Below are 8,013 nucleotides of genomic sequence, written 5' to 3'. Positions count from 1 at the left end.
TAGGAAGGTTTTCCACACTTTGTTCTCACTATCTCTAGAAACCGTTTGTTAACAATGGTTCTTTTCCCTCGAAAAAGAGAAAACCTTTTCTTGGGATGACATAATAAACGCTTTCATAGATAGATACAAATGCAATGTCCAAGTCGAAACTAACCATAGAGAACTTGAGATGTTGAAGCAAAAAGAGAATGAAAGTTTTACTTCTTTCTTTAATAAGTGGAGGGAAACTTCCGTTAAAATGGTTGAGGTGCCCACTGAGAAAGAATATGTAAGGATGTTTATCAACAATCTCAAGGAAAATTACTTTAAGCATCTCAAATATCAAAGCAATTTGAACACTTTCAAGGCCGTCTATGACGTAAGAATTAACATTGAAGACGACCTTGCAAAACAAAAAGCTGCTAACAACTCCAACAGTGGCTGGAAAGGAAAGAAGAACGACAATCCTTCTTTTTCCAAAACTACCCACTCAAACAATGTTAGCACCTTTAATCTGAATGAGGTTCTAGCTATGAACAATCAAGGACAAAAGAAGCCATTTAGGAGAAACTTCACGCCTATTGGCATGAGTTATTACACCACATTTGATCGCCTTCATGCAAAGGGTCTTATAACTCCTATTGGCCCATTTGGGGATCCACCGGTCAAAAAGAGGAGAACTAGCTGGAACCCCAATGCACATTGCAAATACCATCAAGGCAGGGGCTATCTTACTGAAAATTGCTGAAAGCTGAAGGAAGTTATTCAAGATCTCATCGACAATAACAAACTTCCATTGCCTCCTACAACCAAGAAGATAAGCATTAATAATGCTCCATTTTCAGATTCCTTGGCTATTTCTGATGAGGAAAATCATGCTTATCTAACAACCCTCAAACCAGTTGAAGGAATTCATGCCATCGAAGAAGAGGAGGAAACTTTTTTCGATGCCAAGAAACATACTATAGGTCAGTTGCCTGCCAGTAAAGAAGAGGTATGACACCTCATAAACACGCTGAAAGAGGCAATTGATATATGTCGCGAGACTCTCGACCATATAAAAATGGTCAAAATAAACGCGATATGGAAAAGATGACAACTACTAAGAGAAAACCCTTTTCTCTCCAAGTAGTCGAAAAACCCAAAAAGAGCAATAAGCCTTATACTCCAATTGGGACCTCTTATGCAAATGTGTTTCAAAAGCTCTTCGAGAATGGGAAGATTAAACCTCTCGAGCCAAGACCTTTTGAATCACTAAAAAGGACAGACAAGTTCTATTGTTTATATCATCAATCAGGAGGACATACCATTAAACGTTGCTTCAAGTTCAAGGATCTAATCCAAGGACTAATTGATAGCAAGAAGTTGGTTAAAATAAGTTTAGAAAAAAATGCTAGTATTAACGGAGTTTGGGAAAGTGATGATGAGGATGTCTACCTCAAAGATTTGGAAGAAACCCCACTTTTCACAATCTATCCAGTAGATGACATTTGGGATGAAGAAGACTCACCCATAGATGTCCTCACAAGATCAGGGAGAATGCAACCTCCCATTACAACACAACCTATTCCTACTACCCAACAAGTTCCCATACCAATCATAGAAGACAATGATGTTGTCAAATAACTCAAGAAGACTAAGGTCAAGATGAACGTATGCAAACTACTAGCCACATCCCGTGAGCATAGAGTTGCAGTAATGGATGCCTTGGCTAAAGTAGGAATAGATTTTGAAACCACTCCTGAGGGGTTGGCTAATTTCCTCACGAGTGATCGACCAAGTCCCATCAACCTAATCACTTTTTCTGACAAGGATATACCTCCAGAGGGTGATAAACATAATAAAACCTTAAACCTCACAGTAGTTTGCAAGAGAATGAATGTCCCAATGACTCTTGTAGATAATGGGGCAGCAATCAATGTTTGCCCACTTCGAACTGCAAGGATGTTAGGAATAAGAGATGAAGATTTGTCTCCATCTACACAAGGAATAAGGGACAACACTCGTCGCCAAGCTCTTAGGGCTATCACAATGAATGTCACGGCAGGAGTCATTGAACGTGCTACTAATTTCCAAGTGGTAGATATCAAAGCTTCTTTCAATTTGTTGTTGGGACAACCCTGGCTTCATGACCTTAAGGCCATCCCTTCATCCCTTCGTCAACAACTGAAGGCCATAGTTGGAGGAATTCCTATCACAATCGATGCTTCTCCAGTGAGAATTAAGGTAATTGATAAGCCTATTATAAATGTGGAGCATGATGAGAACGATGAAGATTTATGGGGCTTTAACGCAGAAGAGGTCTCCTTTATCGACAAAGATGAAAAAACCCCTCTTCATTACGACCTTGTAGGCGTCGTTCGAAGTGCGCCTACGTTAAAGCATGTTGTAAATATGCTTGACACTCATAGGAAGTGGGAATTGACATAATACGATTAGAGACAAGGAAAGTAGGGAGCCGCCAACAAGTTTTTAAGGAACTTGTAAACCGTTCACGGATCATAAAAGGCAACCACGAATAAAGGGACAACGATAGGCAACAATGATTGACCCGTGAAGGTTACACCCCATTCATAATCCATGATATTACTAACTCCATATGGTTCGGAACCACGAAAGGAGGATCGGGGATGATGGTACGAAGCGAGTCATGGAGTCACATTCGTCCGTATTGGCCTCTACTCGATTCTTATAGTGAAAAGTGATTCCTGCGATCTCCAAGGCATGCAAACAAAATATTCAATTTGCTCCAAACTATTATTAGGCTAAATTGGTTGAATATTAATGCAACACATAATTCTAAAATATTAGTGATCACTTGATTTAATAACAAGATTAAAAAGGAACCTAAACCGGTTGTCCAAATTATCTTATTAGGCGTGATTTTCAATTACGTATTCCCTTTAAACATGCAATATGGTGATCAATAATAATATAATAGAATTAACATTAATATTGGAAGCAATTCAACAATAAATTGTTAGTCAAATCAAATATAAATTAACCTAATCATGATACTAGCAATATAAAAATAAAATAAGTAATTAAAATAATTAATTACTCACATTAAGTACGCGCGTTCCTTAAAATTGCTACATCATGAATAAATTGTTAGTAACTTCAATAGAATATAAATCAAATGGAAATTAAATTAAATTAAAATAAATTAAAAATAGAGATAATTTGATCCAAACCCTCAGTCAATTATACCTTTAACGCCTTGGTTTAAGGACAGAACCTCGGGTTAAGTATGGACTCCTTGGAGTGCTTAGGGAAGGAATGATGTAAATAGGAATATAGGTTTAAGATTTAGAATATGAGAGAGAGAAGAGAATGATTTTTGGTGTAGAAGAGAGGAAGATAAAATGATTTTGTGGTGTAGAAGAGAGGAAGAGAGAATGATTTGGTGCCCCAAACTGTAGAAAGGAGGGGGGTATTTATAGAGAAAATGAGCTGAGTGAACACACGGAACCCTAAAAAGATAAAACCCTAAAAATAAATACCGCAACACGTCAGCATATTGCCGTGACACGGTATAATTTAGTGTGACGCGGGAAAGCTGCAGCCCTAAAAAGGATAAAACGCGTTCAAGTTTACGCGGATAAAACACGGGAAAATCCAGTGACATGGCGCATGTACCGTGACACGGCAGAAAATGTCGTGACGCGGCAAAGTCCACCGTGGCACCGTGTCACAGTGTTTTATTTTTTCAAAATGCGTGAAGAATTGCGGAATATACACGAAAAATGCAACGTGACATGGTGTGGAGCACCGTGTCACGGCACCAAGCACCGTGCCACGTAACTTCTTGCCGCGTCGCGGCATTTTAGCTGCTGCGCGGTAATTCCAGTTTTTTACGCGTCTTAAAAACTACGATAAATTTTGATCCGTAACTTGGAATAAGGAATATAATATATCATTGGAAAGCTTATCAAGTCTACTTTCCAACCCAATTTGAATCAGGTCAAAATGATTTTTATATTTTAAGATATGGCTATTTTAGTGAAAGGGTGTAGGTTTTGGGCCGAGTTTAGTATTTTGCTCATATCTTCTTCGTTTTAAATCGGAATTGGGCTTATGATATATTATTGGAAATCTTATTTCAATGCCTATCCAACCAAATAATAATTGGATCAAAATTATAGGGCCACAAAATCAGTTTCTCTCGATTTTGTGATGTGGACACGAAAAGAGGAAAACAACTTATGGTGTAGGGAAATGAGCTAGGAAATGGATTGGTTTATGAAATGTATTGAATGGAAACATGGATTTAAGCACTCCAAATATTAAATACTCAACTCGACCAATAATGGCGGTGAAAGGTTGTTCATCATCGGGTTTGGTTTTGGGGAGACATTTTTAGGTGTCTACAGACCTCCATTTTAACATGATAGTCAATAGTATACTCCGAAAGTAAGGATGTTTTCCTGGAATGACTTTAGGAAAGAAGAAAGGAGTAGCAACGCAAATGGGATCGCCTGACCTTCCTAAATTAGATACTTTTGGACTTGGTTTCGAACCGACTCCGAAAGACTATAAGCAAGCCCGGGAAAAGGTTAATGCACGAAGGAATACTCATACTCAAAAGAAAGTAATCCCAATGGACCACTATCCTCTCACTCTAAATGGTCAATTCATAAGAGAAGGTGAGGACTACCCATGTTACAAATTTCCTGAGCCCTTTGTCAAAAATGGGATAAGATAACCTGGGTTCGAAATCTTCTTGGATTGCAATTTCTTAGATGATATCCCAACTCATTCATAAGGAGAAAGCACCTCCATGATTTGACTTTAATTTCATGGGATTACTCTTTGGCTACGAGAAAAATGAGCCTAAGCGTATCGACGACAATTCTGCTCTTATTCAAACAACCTTGCAAAGCGAAGATTTTGATCCCACAAAGCTCGTTACTCCGGCAGAGGGATTAGTTCAAGGATGGCGAAAGATTGTGAAGGTGACTACACCAAGTGGAAGAAAGATTTCCATAACAACAGGATAAGGACCAATGTTCGACGAGTCTGAGTCATCTGAGTCTGAGTTAGAATTTGAGTCTGAATTCAAGTCTTCTGTAGTCGAGTCCGCTAAACCTTCTGTAGTAGCATCTCCTTCTCTCTCTTCTAATTCAAAATCTACTCCTAGGATAGTTAGTAGTCAAGTCCCAACGGACATTTCCTTATTTGATATAATGATTTCTAAATTTAATAACATGTCTTCTTCCGCTTACTCCTCGTGTCATTCCCTTACTCAAGATGATGAGCATTGATTAACTAACAATGAAAGTGACAAAGAAATAATTAAAGTAATGGAAACACTTGAGAATAAAACACCAGTAATTGAAGATACTGAAACGGTTGATATCTCAAAAGATCCAACCATTAAAAGAGAAGTTAAAATTGGTCTAACTCTTAGTGAAGAAGAAAGAACCGATTTAACAAATCTACTAAAAGAATTCATAGATGTGTTTGCTTGGTCATACGAAGATATGCTAGGAATAAATAGAGAAATAGCTCAACACACAATACCACTAATTCCAAGAATGAAACCTGTAAAACAAAAGTTACATCGAATGAAACCCGACGTAGCTCTTAAAATAAAAGAAGAAGTTCAAAAACAAATAACAACAGGTTTTATAAGGGTATCCAAATACCCTGAATGGGTCGCAGATGTGGTACCAGTCCCTAAGAAAGATGGAAGGGTAAGAATGTGTGTCGACTACAGAGATCTAAATAAGGCAAGTCCAAAGGACGACTTCCCTTTACCACACATCGATATTTTGGTAGATAATACAGCGAACCACGCACTTCTCTCGTTTATGGATGGGTACGCAGGGTACAGCCAGATTCTTATGGCAGAAGAAGACATGGAAAAGACTACATTCATAACACCATGGGGCACTTACTATTACATGGTAATGCCATTCGGGTTGAAAAACGCGGGTGCCACTTACCAAAGAGTAGCGAATGCCTTACTCCATGACATGATGCACAAAGAGGTAGAAGTCTATATGGATGATATGATTGTAAAATCAAAAGATCGTCCAAGACACCCAGTAGCATTAAAGAAATTCTTCGAAAGGCTAAAGAAATACAACATAAGGCTAAACCCATCTAAGTGTGCTTTTGGAGTCATCTCAGGAAAACTTTTGGGCTATGTCATTAGCTCTAGAGGAATAGAGATAGACCCAACTAAGATTAAAGCAATCATGTCAATGCCGCTGCCCAAGACCGAGAAATAAATTCGAGGATTCATTGGTCGGTTGCAATACATAAGTAGGTTCATATCCAAGCTAACCACGATATGTGAACCAATATTCAAGAAAATAAAAAAGAATGTACCAGTAATATGGGACGATGAATGCTAAAAAGCCTTTGAAAAGATAAAAGCCTATTTTGCTAATTCTCTTGTATTAGCACCAGCGCTTTCAGGAATTCCTCTTCGATTATACCTGACGGTCACCAAAGAGACAATGGGAGCTATGCTTGTGCAAGAAGTAGAAGTTAAAGAGAACGTCATCTACTACTTAAGCAAAAAGATGCTCGAGTATGAAGTACGCTACACACCACTTGAGAAATTGTGCCTCGCATTAGTGTGGGCCACAACCAAGTTAAGACACTACATGCTCGTTCATACAGTCTATGTAGTATCTCGAATTGACCCACTAAAGTATCTCTTTGAAAAATCTACACTTAACGGGCAAATATCGAGATGGATAGTCAACTTAGCCCAGTTTGATGTAAGGTTTACGCCTCAAAAGGCTATCAAAAGATAAGTAGTGTCGGACTTATTAGCAGATTTCCCAATAGAAGATTCGACACCAATGCATGAAAATGATTTTCCAGACGAAGATTTGATGGTTACAGAAGATGATACTTGGACATTATACTTCGATGGAGCTTCAAACCAAAAAGGTTGTGGCGTAGGGGTATTACTAGTATCACTTAAGGAAGAACACATCCCAATCACCATAAAGTTAGACTTCGACGTTACCAACAATGCTGCGGAATATGAAGCTTGTGTGGTAGGCCTCGAAACTGCTTTGGCATTAGGAGTAAAGAAACTTCGAATATTCAAAGACTCTTCTTTAATCGTCAATCAGATTTTTAAAAGATGGAAAGTAAGGAGTGAAAGCTTAGCTCCTTATCAAACATACCTGGAAACTCTTATTAATCAACTCGAAAAGGTGGAATACACATATCTACCAAGAGAGGAAAATCAATTTGCTGATGCCTTGGCAAGACTAGCCTCAACGGTTAGAATTCCTTAGGAAATTGAGCAAATGCCTCTAACAATACAGAAAAGGCATAAACCAGCTTACATCCAAGCTATAGAAGATGATGAGGTAGTTCAAGAACAAGAAGAAGAGGAAGAACCTTGGTATACTGACATCCTCAACTATGTCACCAAAGGAGAATATTCACTTCACGCTGACAGGAGAGCGAAACGAGAGTTAAGACTTTTGGCTTCCCAATATGTGCTCATAAATGACGAGCTATACAAAAAGGTACCTAAAGGTAGAGCTCTCCTATGCGTAGACAAAAAGGAAGCCCAAAGGACAATGAGAATAATCCACGAAGGAGTATGGAACCCATATGAATGCAAAATGTTAGCCCAAAAAATAATGCGTCAATGATACTATTGGACTACCATGAATAGGGATTGCCATCAATATGTAAAAAGATGCCCTAAATGCCAAATATATGCTAACTTGCAGCATGTTCCTCCATCACTCCTCTACACCTATACATCACCATGGCCATTCTCAACATGGGGTATAGATATTATTGGAAAAATTACTCCTCCTGGGACAGGAGGTCATGAATACATCCTAGTAGCTATTGACTACCTCACAAAATGGGTTGAAGCAGCATCATATGCAAACCTCACCGCAAAACATGTAGCACTCTTTATCGAAATAAACATAATATGTCGGCATGGAGTCCCACATGAAATGATAAGTGACAATGGAACTCACTTTCAAGCAGAATGTGAAGAATTGCTTCAAAAGTATGGTATTCAACATCATCATTCTTCCC

The sequence above is a fragment of the Chenopodium album genome, chromosome 14 (genome assembly GCF_948465745.1).
Source record: "Chenopodium album chromosome 14, dcCheAlbu1.1, whole genome shotgun sequence".
Lineage (NCBI taxonomy): Eukaryota > Viridiplantae > Streptophyta > Magnoliopsida > Caryophyllales > Amaranthaceae > Chenopodium > Chenopodium album.
Note: the sequence above shows the minus strand (reverse complement) of the source record.